General features: G+C 42.5%; 1 protein-coding gene across 1 annotated transcript in view; it reads right to left on the bottom strand.

The window, feature by feature from the left end:
* Positions 1-3,301, bottom strand: part of CPT1A (carnitine palmitoyltransferase 1A) — a 36,409-nt gene extending 33,108 nt beyond the window's left edge. The window contains 2 exon segments of the mRNA XM_050337018.1: positions 442-563; positions 3,158-3,301. The gene's annotated coding sequence lies outside the window, so the exon portion shown is untranslated.
* Positions 3,302-14,765: the final 11,464 nt, after the last annotated feature.

Below are 14,765 nucleotides of genomic sequence, written 5' to 3'. Positions count from 1 at the left end.
CACTGAGAGGTATATTCATGCCAATGCTCCTAGCTCCTAACAGATATTACATAGCAATGTCAAAGAGTCAGCTGTAGGGCTCAAGTAGAAAGTCCAGAAAAGCAGTTTGAGCTTTAATTCACATACAGCTTTCAACTGCTCAGAGGGACTAGATCACATTGGAATAATTTCAGAAAAACTGATGCCACTGGAGAAAACAGTCACAGAGAGCAGTTCTCAAACACGTTTTTTACATTACACTGTATGAAACCATTTACACTGAACATGTCTGAGATGGTGAGGAACTGTGCAGTGAGAGAACGTCTGTCTGCTACCCATTCAGTCATTCCTGAGGGCTCAAGCTTGTGACCACTAGCTACCGTGACAAGCGAGTGGAGCTCAGGGGTCAGTCTTCAATGTTAGTTTTAGTTTTCATTTTAAGACATCCAACCAAGTGTTTACCTGCTGACTTTAAACTCCCACGAGACTCAAAACAGATGACATCAAGGTTTCTTGGAGAGATGTTCACAGAACAGACTTTTCACTGGCACTTCCAGGAGAAAGTTAGCAAATTGTCTTCTCACCTGATCAAATTGAAGACAGGCCAAGTAGAAGAGATTAGCTAGAGCAAACAATGTGTTAATTAACTACTAGGCTATCCCAAAGGAATAATAATTCCTAGAGTCTCTGGATCTTATGAGCTCTTTTCTCTTCCCAATAGCATGCTCCTGTGAAAGATGGTTCCAAAATGTACACTTCAACAAATAAACAAACAAGCCACCAACAAACACAAAACACCAACACTCTTCACATCAAAACAGAAACTTTTATAACTGTTGTATTATTTCTAGGCATTTTCCCCTGTACTGGGTAGGACATATCATACTGTTCCTCGGCCTCTCACATCATTCAAGTATCTAATGCAATACATGTTATATTGTACACACCCCAGCAAGCTAAATCATCTGACCTTCTAGAAATCCAGAATAATCTTACTGAGAGAAGCAAACTCTGCTATAACACTGCATAGTTATCATACCATGGAGAAACCTCCCTTGCCCCACAAAAACTAGGCTCTAGATCTGGGTATTTCTTTTTAACTGCTCTAAAAGACATACCTAGGTATTTAGATTATACAAATTTTATCCCTTCTCTTTCCCTTTGACCTTAATGAGCTTCTCTGCAGTAAGCAAGAATTATTCTCTATGACAACAAATATTTCTGGAATGGCAAGACTTTTACGAGACATACAAGATGTCACATTTTAGGACCTAGGAGATCCTGGAAGATGGACAACAATGTGTGGTGACCAAAAGCAAACTGAATTTATTGCTCTCACGTAGCTGAGTGACATTTTACTGTACCTGAATAAGGTCTTTCACACTGTATATGGTTGAAAGACTGCAGAATCAGTTCCAAACCTTTCACAAAAATATTTAAATTGACCATTCATATTAAAGTTAACCCAGACTTGAAGAAAGAGGGATGTTTTTCAGTCATCTGGGTCTTGTTTTTCCAAACGTGGAGTTTGGGACTACGATACCCGTGCATGCTGCACAACAAAGACAATGGGTTTGGAATATTATCCATAGACGGTTTTGGACTTCGTTGTTTGGCTGGAGGTTTTTTTGTGATTTTTTTTTTCTGGGGGGGGGGGAAGAGGGGAAGGGTTGTTTGCTTGGCTTTTTAATACAACCATTTACCCAAGTCGATTTTTTACCCAAGGTTTTCATCAGGAGGCTTGGGATTCAACATCCTGCCTGTCGCAGAAACACCCTCCCTGCCCCGTGCGCACCGATGATCGCTCCAGAGCCGGTGTGCGGGGTTTGGCTGCTCGGGATCGTGTGCCCACCGCGGGGATCGTGGGTCCCTCCCCCGCCCCGCAGGGCGCGCCCCCGCCGCCCCGCCCCGCCCCGCGCGCTCACGTGACCGCGCCCCAGAAGTGGGTGAAAGGTCGCGCCGCCGCAGCCCCGCCCCGCGCGCCCCCGGCCGCTCCAGGCCTTTCCACGCGCGCCGGGAAGGCGCTGCCAGCGCCGAACAAAAGTTCCCAGGGAAAAAGCACCGCAAGCGATGAAAGAAGCGCAGTACATCTCACAGCTAGGAGGGGAAACAAAAAAAAAAAAAAGGGTGTTGCTCAGCTTGTGCAACGGAACAGTTTCCATTCTGGTTCTCAGCACTGTAAAGCCTCGGTTGTTCGATGTTGCAGTTTTGTTTAGCCAGGAATAATGATTTCTCCCTGGGAGAAGCTCTTCATTCAGGGCTGTAACACCTCAGAATTTTAAAGAGCCCTCAGATTAACTTTCAAGCTAAGTCACAGCTATGACAGATCCCAATACCTGTGTAGTCATGCAAATCTACATTTCCTAGACTAACAGAGATCCACACGATACTTACCTACAACGCTACCTGTGCTATTTTAAAATGGCAATTATTAGTTTATATCGATATGCTTACAACAGAGAAAGAACCTGCTAATTACCACTGAAGCCCACAAGAGTTGTTTCATTTAACATCCGTTCACAATGGTCAGAAAACGCATAAAGGAGCTTGCAGATTCGGAAAACTGAACACGTCCAACACTCAGGAAAACATAATGAAAGAAGAACGAAGGCATTAGATCTCCATTTTCAGTGCTACACTTCTACACACGTGAAAAGGAAATGAGTAGGGTTCTGTAGTGTAACATCCCCTAGACTGCAGACTGCCCTCTAAGTGCTGACAATCTGCCAGGTTAAGAGGAAGAATGAGACGTTTGTCTTGATCCTACTTTGCACTTTTCTCTTTCCAGAAAAGGTGCTTCCTGTTACACTTTTATTAACGCTACTACAGCTCTGTTATAACCGGATTATAGCTGAAGTAATGTTTTAGGTTTTCTGTTTTAAACCAGAGAACATAGCGCAGAAGACCGAAGTTGTGCAAAGATGAAGCAAGAAAAGGGAATTCCGAAATGATGCAAAAATCTTGATCTACCTTTTACAAGAAGTCTAATTAGCGTTCTACAACAGTAAACCTGTCATGCCTTGAACAAAATATTACATTTTCCGTTTGCATCTCAAAAGCATTTTGCAATGACCGCGGTTTTTACAGGTTTCACAGGCTGGAATCACACGGGCAATACGGACTAGTCTCTCACTCACACATACACACAATTATTTCGCTTCCGCACACGAAAACCCACCAGTGATGCTGCGCCGCGTGCACACTTCTACAGACGTGAAACTCCTCCCGGTTACGGGCCACAACCACGAAGCTGCGAGTCACCCGTGTCACCTTTGTTGGCGCGGCGGCGCAGATTTAGCGACTCTCCTCCTGTACCTGTGTTACGCCGCTCCCCTGCCCCAGTCCCCTCCCTCATCTGCGGCACTAGGGCGCTAACCCTCAAACCACGGGCAAATCCCGAGCAGGATGCCAAGGACACCGCGCCTTTCCAGGGCTCTCCAGCGCCCGCCCGGCACCGCGCCCACCACCCTCGCTCCCTGCGTTTCCACCTTTTTCTCCAGCAAGGACAAGCCCCGCTCAACAGCAGCACCCGGCACCCTGGCGCACGCACCACACAACTTTGTGCTCGACCTAATGGAAACGATAATTAGGCTGAAACCGGACCAACCGAGCCCGTCCGCCTGGCCCCACTGTGGCCCTTCCTCAGCCCCAAGGAAGGCGCGCCCCGGCAGAAGGGGGAGGGGAGCGGCCGCCCGCGGTGAATCAGCCGGGCACGGGAGGGACGGGGCCCGCCGCGCCCCCTCCCCGCTCCCTGACACCGCCCGAGCCCGGTGCCCGCAGCCCCGGCGCGCCGGCCGGGCCCGTCCCGCTCACCTGCAGAGCCCGGCGGGGACGGGCGGGCCGGGAGCGGCGAGCGGCCGCTCGGCAGGCTGCGATGGGACGGCGGCCGCTCCCCTGCACGCCCCGCGGAGGCGGAGCGAGGGCGGGCGGGGAGGTGCAGCGGGAGGAGAGGGATGGGATGGGCTGAGCGGTCGGCGGGAAGCCCGGGGCAGGGGTACAGGGAAGCGTCCCTAGACCTGGGGGAAAGTCCGGGCGGGGGAGGCGGTCTTGGGGTTGCAGCGGAGACGAGGTCCCACGGTCTTTGTGGTTTCTCATCCGTATGTTTTTCACTATGTATAACACTGCTGCCTCTTTTGAGAACACACACAGGATCACTCTCGGGGAGAAACGACAACGCAGAAAGAATCGCGTCTTGTCAATATCACCTGGGGAGTCTTTCCGCTGTGCCTTCTGCAACCGGACTTGTCTATCTCGCATTGACCTTTTCAGCCATCAGCGCGCTTGCAGCAAGCGTGGGTAGAGCCCTTCTCAAATCTTCGTTCGCGAAGCCTAGCCATGATGATGATGATGTTTTTATTATGCACAAAGGCAATCTAAAATGTCTTGTTAGGCATTTATATATTTATTTAATCTTGCACGTGCCTTTTACTATTGAAATGTATGGATATATCATGGCTAGGCTTCGCGAACAAAGATTTGAGAGGGGCTCTACCCATGCTTGCTGCAAGCGTGCTGAAGTATGGATATATAAATAACAACAAATTTGCTTTCGCTCATTCTACCAGTAGTTTTGTACATATCTTATTCTCCAGTCAACATTTTCAACTGCATTTTAAGTCAGGACAGCACCAGTCAGCTGAGAGCATATGTTGGTGTTAATTATTTTGTTCTCCATCTAATTGTGCAAGCTGTCATGCATTATGAAGCATCAAGATGGAGTGCTTACTTTAACATGATTAACTACTCTGCAGATAACCTTAGTAAAGACATGAAAGGTGTTGCATTACATAAGGCTGTGATGATTGCAGCCTAGCTAAACCTGACTTGGCTCTGTTTAGCTGGCAAGTGTGAACCTCACAGATAATCCCATTGAGTAGTTCCCAGTGATCCTGACACTGACATCTAGGTCAGGCTCTATTCACCCATTAACCCACAAGAAGCAAGTTTGGTACATCTGTAAGAACAACCAAATCAGAACACACCTTTTATTGTGAGAGCATCCACTGCTGAAATGCTCCATCTCCTTTGCTAACTATGTTTCTAAGGTGATTCTGTCTCTCATGGCTGTAAATGCAGTTATCTACATGCCTGCAGTGTGGCCTGTGCTTCTGTAGCAACCTTGCACTGCTCAGCAAAGTTAACTCAATTTTTCCCCTAAAATTGACCTATTTATAATTTCTAAAAAAATTACGAGTATCATCAGCACAGAACACATGTGCTTGGTGCTGTAAGACTTCTAGTAATTAATTCTGATCCTTGAAATCCAAAGAAATCAAAATAATCAGCGACAGGTCACATTTATCTGTGTCTTGTCAGACTGAAATAATATCAGTTTACCACACTGAATATAAAGTTTTTGAAATAAATAGATTTGGTTATCTTACCCTAGCCTTTCAAGACTTCTTGGTTTCTGTACATGCAACATGGCTTCTTTGTAGCAGCTTTTCTTACTCAGTGTACATATCTTTCAATGTTTTTACTTTTGTCTATTTTTTAAGACATGGCAAAGTTCTATACCCCAAACCTGGATCTGGTCTGGAAACCTGGTGCAATTTTGTGTTTCTCTGTTTTGGTGTATTTTTTTTTATTTTAATTACTTCAATTTCTCAAGTGGCTTATGTCAAGCAGTTTTAACATAGATAAGCGATTCTCTTCAGTATCTTGAAACATAATTATTCTACTGTCTTGAATGTAATTATTCAAGACCATCAGAGCACAAATTTATTGGGTGCAGTCTTACTTGCTTGATCAGATATTTTCCCAGTTTGCTTGCTAGTGAAAGCATCACTGCAGTTTTATTTTATACAGGACCAAAACCATCTGGGTTTTTTGTTTGTTTGTTTGTTTGTTTGTTTGTTTGTTTTCTCCTGCGTGTTGTCTCCCATGGTATCTAAAAATTAAGGTTTCCATAGTTAGGATGTAAGCACAGGTAAGTCAATGTCCCACAGCCACTGATAGCCTGCGTGGCAAAACAAATTGGTAGAAAGTGAAATGAAGAACAGCTCAAAAGCGTAACTCTGTTTAGATAGAAAATGGTGTCAACCAGATCATTAGACAAAGTCTTCAGCGATGAGGCAAGTCCAAGGTTGTCAAGGTGGAAAACAGCCACACGCAGGTCAACTGCAGGAGTGCACCAAGAATGAGATCCTTCACTTAAAAGCTACTCCCAAGCTAAGCAGGGAGTCCCACTGGGACCTTGCAGAGCAGCTTCTCACAACAGCTCATTTCAAGACCAGACACTGCACCCTGTGTCTAAGGGGGCCCAGAGGGTCTGGCAGCCAAAAGCCCAGGAAGGGTGGAGGGAGAATATCCTCAGGGCCCTGACAGTGTACACACTTACATTTGTGCAGACTCATAAAATGGCCACATTTACCCTTAGAGAGATGATGCAGGAAAAGCATTATTTTATTTGTTCTCCAAAAAATTGTGCAAACTGGGGACAGTGGTCAACTCCCTCAGGAGCAGAGAGGCCCTGCAGAGAGACCTTGACAAATCAGAGAACTGAGTAATCACAAAGTATATGAAGTTTAACATGGGCAAGTGCAGGATTCTGCACCTGGGACAGCCCAACCCTTGGCTGTGTTTATAGGCTAGGGAAAGAAAGGCTGGAGGGCAGCCTGCAGAAAGTGGCCTGGGGGTCCTGGTCAATGGCAAGTTGAATATGAGTCAGCAGTGTTGCAAAACTGTGTAGTGCACATAACTGACCAATGAAAATCATGGAGTGATTTCATGTACCATAAGTATTGCCTGTGCCTTGCCACATCCTCCTTTTCTTACATATTCCAGACCACTCCTGTCTCCCACGTCCTTACTGGTATGAGTCAGCCATGTCAACCACTATTTTATTCTGAGTAACACCAAGCTCTGCCAACATAGTAATATCTCATACTTTGAGCTGACTTTATTAAGAATGCTTTAGCTTTCTTAAATGCTATCTCATGAAGTTACAGTATCAGTTCAACAGATATGTAAGCAGAACAGTGTCTTGCTATTCCTTGCATTGCTTTTTGTAAACAGATAAAATATATGCTACTAACCTGACTGAGTTGTCAACAGGGTTATCAGCCTACCCTGTGCCAGTCAGATGTAGCACAGAACGTATGGTGTGTGTCTGTGATTGCAACAGCAGAAAGATGTTTTCGGAAAATAAATATGCCCTTCTTCTCCTAAACAATATCCTTTTTAGAACACTTGAGTTTATTCATTTCTCTTGAGTGAGACAAGCGTTTTGTTCTTAAGGAATGGCAAAATGATTGCTCAGAACATGTCACAAGTTTTGATTGGAGTTTATAAATCCAAATAAAACAAGTGTACCTTTCCAGTGCTCAGTCAAACTAACCAGGCTTTGCAGTCTACCTGGAAAGTGAACACTTGCAGGTGCCATATAACCAATAAGTAATACATTATTGCTTTAGAAATGAAATCAGCTCTAATAATTCTCCATGGCCATGGTTATGTTCCCAGTGTCTGCTGTCACTATTTTGAACAACTAAGATAGTCTTATCTACTGTAACATTGCCTCCAAAGAGATGACCAGGGGACCAAGAGAACACAAGCCCTAATCAACAACTTTTTGAAGTTGATAAGTATAGGTCTAATATGCTACAGACAATAATATGCTACAGACCATCCATCAACTGAGCAGGTACCTCAGTTTTTTAGGGAAGTTTAAATTTTTAATTAAGTAACCATGACTACACCCCATTGAGATTTCCTAAAATGCCTGAGCATCTTTAGCAGAAGAGTGAAAAGAAATTAAGTGACAACTGCATGCTCTGCGTTCCCGGTGATTCACTGTCTTAATACATATTGACCAGCAAGACCAAAAGGAAAGTATTGCTGTGACATGCAGAAGAGATAGCCCTTCTGGGCAGGTTTGTAGTGACAAGCAAGTGACAGATGTGCACCACATGCCGATTTTTAGATCTCATGGTTTTCATTTCTCTCCTTCAGATTTTTCACTTCTTATCTCTTACTTTGCATGTTTATGACTCCTGACTTTGTCCTTCACAGTCACATTGAGTGAGGAATATGGATCTCCTGATACCATCCTGAAGGTGAGAGGATGGGTGACATCCCAGGTATAAAGGACATTACAGACAAGCCTCACAACATGTGCCTAAGGTTATGTTAACAGTAGCAACGTGAAGCCTGGCCAAAGTTTGAAAGGAAAGTACATAGTCGAAAGTTTTCTGAGGTAAGGGAACAAGTGAAAAATACAATACTGAAGGTTACGGTATATTAGAAAAAGCCACAGAGAATGTTGCAACCTAATAGTGGTTGTGTTTGTGACACTCCCTTAACTCTGCAAAACTTCGAGAAAGAAAGCACTCTGGCCTGAAAATACACATCATCATTTCTAGCAAAGACTAGAGGTCTATTTAAAGATTATTTGTAAAGTTACTTGGATGTTTGTTTGTTCAGATTGGAGGATCTGGCAGACACTTTTGGAAAGATACTGTTATGTGCACTTGTAAAATATTCAAAATAATCCACTGTCAACAGAAAATCTGTTAGTCAGAATAACAGCTGATCTCAAACTGATAGCATAGTTTTCCTTAACAGTTTCAAATGTCAGCCATAACTGAAGAGGTTTGTACTGCAGAATTTTGGGCCACAGGTACTGTAAGTGCTACTTCCTACTACAGTCTCTACTGGACAGAAGCAGAACTATTTGCTACCCACCAAAGTCTGCAAGGACTCTGGTATTTAGTATTTGTGTCTATTTGTTTGATTTCTGTTATACCAATTATGTGCCTTACAGTAATTCTCAGACTGGTTCAAGATGTTGAAGGAGATTGAATGACTGTTTAGAGATCAAGTCTAAAATGAAGGAAGTGAGGTCAATTTCTTGCTACTCTGATTTCCACTCAAAGCACATCAACTGAGTTCATCACTAGTATTCCTAGTTCAAGATAAGCAGAGCACATGGGAAGGCCATGCAAAACTTGATCTGTGCAAGTGAGGAATATGGAGGAAAAACTTCCCCTTTTTTTCACCTGATTTTACCATTTTAGACAGAATGAAGAATGCACAGGATAAGACCGCATGCTTCCAGCTGAGTGGATTAAAAGATTTGAAGTGGATTAAAAAAACCTTCCACTTCCTTCATAGGTTTTGAACAAATAAACTAAAACCTCAAAGCCTTGCAACACTCACTAGGACTACTGTTGGTGACATGGCATTGCTGTGTCAGTGTAACCTTTTTCCTTCAAACGTCAGCAGTTCATCCCCAGGTGACTGAAGCACATCCAAGCATCATTATGGCATTTTCCTTGTTACTTGTCATGCTTACTCAGATATGCCTTCTTTAGTAAGGAGTACAGCTGTGTGAGGACATATCCTTCCATTCTGCCCAGCTCATTGTGATTTTTTTGCCCTACATTTCAGAATACCTCCCAGAAAATACAGGAAATTTGGATCAGACCAACCCTGCCCCCATCAAGCTTCTCTTAGTATCTAATATCAGTGCCAGAGCTATTTCCAGACTAAGCCAGATAAAGTATTCAATATTGAACACTACAGTCACAGCAATCAAACTAAGATCTACAGTGCTATTCTTTATAAAGACTGTTCCCCAACCACTGTTTCAGGAAAGATAACGATATTCTAATCTTCAAAGTCCTGAAAGAGGGCTCATTTTCATTATAATATTTATACTAAAGTAAAACTCTCTGTGCTGTAGCTTCTCTCAAATCACACCAGATTTCCATGAACAGGCTGCAATATGAGCTCAATTCCTTAGACTTTGTTTCAGATGTGTAATGCTTAAACAACAGATTTTAAAGCCCCGTAGATTTGCAGTGCATGCAAGTCCCATCTTCAGTCAAAGCTGAGTGTACACATATGATTAAAATCTACCTTTGTACCTTTTCTATTGGACTTCCTAATCTTTTTATATGCAGCCACAATAAAACATAATTTATTTGTGATGTTTTTCCTTTAACTTCTATAGTACCACCAACTCAAGCAAAGCAGAGTGCTGAGCGTGTAAAAAGGGGGAAAAGTCCTTCAGAAATTGGATCAGGACATGAGAAAGCAAGTGTAGGGCAGCTTTGGCATGGACAGTGTTTATACTGGAAGGAAAGCAGTTTAAAATCTCCCTCCGTGTTTATACTTCACAACCAGGTTACTGATGCAACCCCTCACCTGGAGCAGTGGTGTGCAGGTTGCTGCTGGGGGCAGGAGTCCAGCATGGCATGATGCTCTGTGTGTTGTTTTTGCCATGGCTGTTGGGTCTCATCACCCTCCACACCCTCAGTACCTGGTTTTCTTCCCCATCAGACACTCTGGTGTGCCTGTGTGCTTGTTGTGGCAGCAAACACCACAGATCTTTTCTGGATTCATGGTGCTAATGCATGAAGATATTTTAGTTCCTTGCTCTGCCTATATGAATGCTGTTGCAGGATTTTGGCATTCGCTTTTCTCCCCTTTGGCTTCTTTCATGCCCTGATGCCTTTGATGTCCCCCATGACACTTTGAATCTTCATGCATCCTTATTGGGAAGAGAAGAAACATAGGTAGCTGCCGTAACAGTATCTTAGTTAATGCTCATAAATGCTTAAATTAGAAGGCTAAATCTTCCATACATCTGCCATGGAATCTCCAACATCAAGCAAGATGTGGTTCTTTTGCCTTTTCCCCCCCTCCATCAGAAACTGACACCAACATTAACAAAGTCAATGGATACCTTTACCACTAAGGTCTTATTAAAAAGGAACATTGTTTAAAGAAATGCCAGGTTCAAAAGTTACTTTGGAGGTTGTTTTGTTCTATAGTCTTCTGATCTGCCGTTTGTATTTATTCTTCCTGCATGAGCAAACTTCTTCCAGAGCAAACGATTTGTCATGTTTGTCTTTCTTCCCCACTTAATTGGCAAAATGTATTGTCTTTATGTTTATATAATTTAATATTTCCTGATCATATTGATGTATCTACATGCATAAAAGCAAAGCAAACCTGGAAAAAGTGGTTTACACTTGATGCAGAAGGCAGTGAATTTTGTGGTACTCTTCACCTAAATATAAACAGGTGAAAGATTGGCTCTGATGGTCAACAGTTAAGAAAAGCACCGTAATATTTGAGAAAAGGAAGTATTTAGTTCTGTTTAATGACCTTGTGTTTATCAAACCATCCCCGTGAGTAATAAAAATTGTTACAGAAAGCAAAATGTTTGACTAACCCATTTACCAACTTTAAGTTCAGCTCATATCAAGATGGGCAGCAGAAAGCAAACCAAGTGCACAAGTCCTTTACTGCTGTTTGACCGGTGTCTTTGAAGTGACGTAAGCATCCAGTGGACTTTGTTCATATTTGTGACTGAGTAGTTTTAGTCAGTGTAATTCTGCTCAGTTTTGTGGTCGTACACAAAGCACAAATGCTTCCCATATGTATCTAAAGCAGGTATTATAACCACATAAAGAACTGAGAAGAGATAAGGAAAAGTGACTGGAAGCGCAGATGATCAGCATGTTTCACAAACAAGATGTCTCTGACCAAAAAATTTATAGTATACACGACTGTGGGCAATTTACTAACATGTAGGCAGGTCAGCTTCCTAGGTAAGCTCTATCTGCCAGACTACTGGTCAAAATACTGTCAGCTAGGGAATGACTACTGAAAACCCCCATGTTCTCCCTGCTGGGCCTTCACATTCATTATCTGTGAGAACAAGTCTAGTTTGCATTTGTGCCTGGGAAACTAATGAATTTAAAAATCGCGCATGTGACCTGCTGGATGACTAGAATATCACCTGCAGTTTAGGATCATGGGGGAAATGGCTAAGATAAAAAAGCCATGAGTATGTGGAATTATTAAAAGAAAATAGGGCTGAGAAGTTTGTCATATGACAATAGAGAAGAAGTTAAATTGGTCAGAGAAGGGACTACAATTGCACCTCTCCTTTAAAGACTATACTTTTCTGAATGATATAAAATGAAGATTAGTGGAGAAAATCAATTACAGAATGCAAGGAAAGAGTGCTTTCTAGCAAAGTTCATAAAAATAGTGGTACCATACTTCTCAGCGTATCTTATGCAGGCCTAATATTGTTAGCAAAATGAGAATGACTTTACCAGTGACTAATTTTACATGGCTTCTAGGAAGCCAATATGATTTGAATAATGATTTTGATACTGGCAAATTTGGTTTTAGAAACAACTATGTGAAAATTACTTTGAAGAAATAATGTGTGGGAGAAAATGGCATACTCTTGAATGAAGCAATTTTAAGAAGGCCGTAATACTAGGTTGCTAAATGTACTTATATTCATGAATCCTGAATTTGGTTCAGGATTTCAAAGTGATCCTCACTTTGAAAACTTGGCAAGGTACTGAACTGTGTCAGTCCCTAGTGTGCAAATATCAACTGCATAAGTTATTTTACAAGCACTTTGTGCAACATGTTCAGTAGAAAATAGATCTTACTGCCGTCATGTGGCTGTTGCTAAAATAGATAAACAAATAAATACCTTGTAAAACGTGCACTTCTGGGTTTAATCGAACAAACCTACCCAGAACAGACATTCACAAAACACAGATTCCACATTTTTCTCATTGTGAAACTTTTTCTTCTTAACTTTGAAGCAGTTACTTTCAAGCAAAACTTGACTAGATGAGCAGTTCATCTTATGGTGTCTGACCTTTTCCTTTTTTTAGGCTCTTCTACATTTGAGGAGGTATTTTAACTCATCTGTTTGGAAACAGGAAGGAAATTATGGATTAATTTTTTCATCTTATAATTTTTGTAACTGATCCTTTGTTAATTCATAATTTTCATTAAAACATAGGATTACCTGCATGGAGGTCAATACTCTTCTTAAAAAACCATAATGAGATGTGTTTAAATTTTTTTGATTTCTGCATTTGAGAAATTAGCTAAATGCAGAATCACTCAGCTCTCATATTTTTTCAGAAGGTACTTCTCTAAAGCCCTTTGAAAGCTGAAGGCGTTTGCTTGTTTGCTCATTTTTATCTTTATAAAAAGTCCCACACAATGCAGCCTTCTCACAGATATCTGCAGTTCTCACCCTTACCATGGGATTTGTGCTGGGCATGACTTCCAGAGATATAAATGTGCAGTTTTGCTGGACTTCTTGTGATAGTGTGCAAACGGCATGAATATTGATGGAAATATGATTGGACTGTGTGGAGATTAGCTAATGTCCCTCACCTCCTTTCGCCAACAGCTTTCTGTAGAGGGGATTCTGACTGTATCCATCACTACTTTCCAGAAGCTATAATAATAATAATGCAACAGAGATGAGCTTGCAAAATCTCTGTTTATGCCACAGGGTACATGCCTTCATAGTGCTCCTCTAATATGTTGTGATTCTGATGATAACATCACTAGCCCTGTGAGCTCGTGATTAACCTTTCACACTGTACATGAAGCCTTCTGGTGAAAATGTCACCCTCTAATGTAATGGGATTCCAACTTTGCATGAAGGGCCATTACCCACCAAAGATGTCCTTTCCTGGAGTTTCATGTGTAGGATACTGTCAGCTGGCCACGCTCCTTACCTGAACCAGGCATGGATATTATAGCACGTGTGGATGTGCATGTGCTGTGCATATGGCAGTGCACCTGTAGGGTAAATACCAGATATAAGACCTGACTTTACTGGGAAAATGTAGGCATGTTATCCACTCCTGCCCCTCCTTCATGTACATTCTTGCAGCAGTCAAGAGACAGTGGAGACCTTTGAGTCAGCCTTTAAAAACAAATGGTGAGGACAAATAGAGGGAGTCTTTCTCAAACAGACTGTCATTTCAAAAGAAGGCCAGAGGCACAAAAACACTTGGCATCCTTGCCTAAAATGGACTCTTGAACTGGACGAGATACATGGTTGGAGGTTTAGCAACTTATTTATTTCTCTCTCTGTAAATACTAGTTCTAGGACACTATCACCTACGCTGGAGTTTACATTTCAGCCTGCTGACAGACAACGTGGACAAGTGTGGCTCAATCACATCTTGTTCAGCAAAATCCCACCAAAAACCAACCAGTCATGGTGGGAGTGGTTTAACGACTGGTCAAGCTGTTCACACAAATTAAAGGAAAAGGAAAATAAAGCAACATGCTTGGTTGGTAAAATTACCAGAGAAAGCATCATTGCTGGTATCACAGCTCCTGGGGGCTGTCCAGGGTGGTAGGGTTTTTTCTCTAGCTTTTTCTAGGCCCTAGACCCTAGCCTGCACTGGTTCAGCAGTGTTCTGGTGCTTTATTGTGCATGGGGAGTTATTGGTTTCTGCTACAGAAAGAGAAAGCACAGATTATTCAGAAGGGTAAAGTGGGAAATCTCCCACTTTAGAAAAGGAGGGTATGTAAAGCCAAGGTGTTGTTTTTTAGACCAAGCAGCTCAGTTTAATGAAAATCTTCCATTATCCAGGCAGTTGCCACAATATGCAATCATGACAGAGTTTGTCTTACCTCATGGTGCCTCTCTGATACTTAATTCGTGAAATCTGATCCCAGGTCCCCCTGCGAATAGTGGCAACATATCCTCTTCAAGTCAGCTGGAACATGGCCCAGAGGCATTACAATGCAGGTCTAAGAAAGGAGCCAACAACACCTATCTTACACTTTCTTAAGCAATTCTTAGACACCTAAAATTAAATGAGATGGATTCCTCCACAAATAAGATGTTTGATTATGGCCAAACACTGCCTGCCTGTTCCCACTGATGATCGCAGTACAGTTAACTCCATTTCTTCCAATGTGAGTGAAGCGTTAGGCTGTGGGAGTTAGAGCTGGTCCTCTGACTTTAATCTGCACTCTATCTATAC

The sequence above is a fragment of the Myiozetetes cayanensis genome, unplaced genomic scaffold (genome assembly GCF_022539395.1).
Source record: "Myiozetetes cayanensis isolate MyiCay16 unplaced genomic scaffold, myiCay2020 scf6-25, whole genome shotgun sequence".
Taxonomy (NCBI): domain Eukaryota; kingdom Metazoa; phylum Chordata; class Aves; order Passeriformes; family Tyrannidae; genus Myiozetetes; species Myiozetetes cayanensis.
This window is presented reverse-complemented; position numbering and strand designations above follow the sequence as displayed.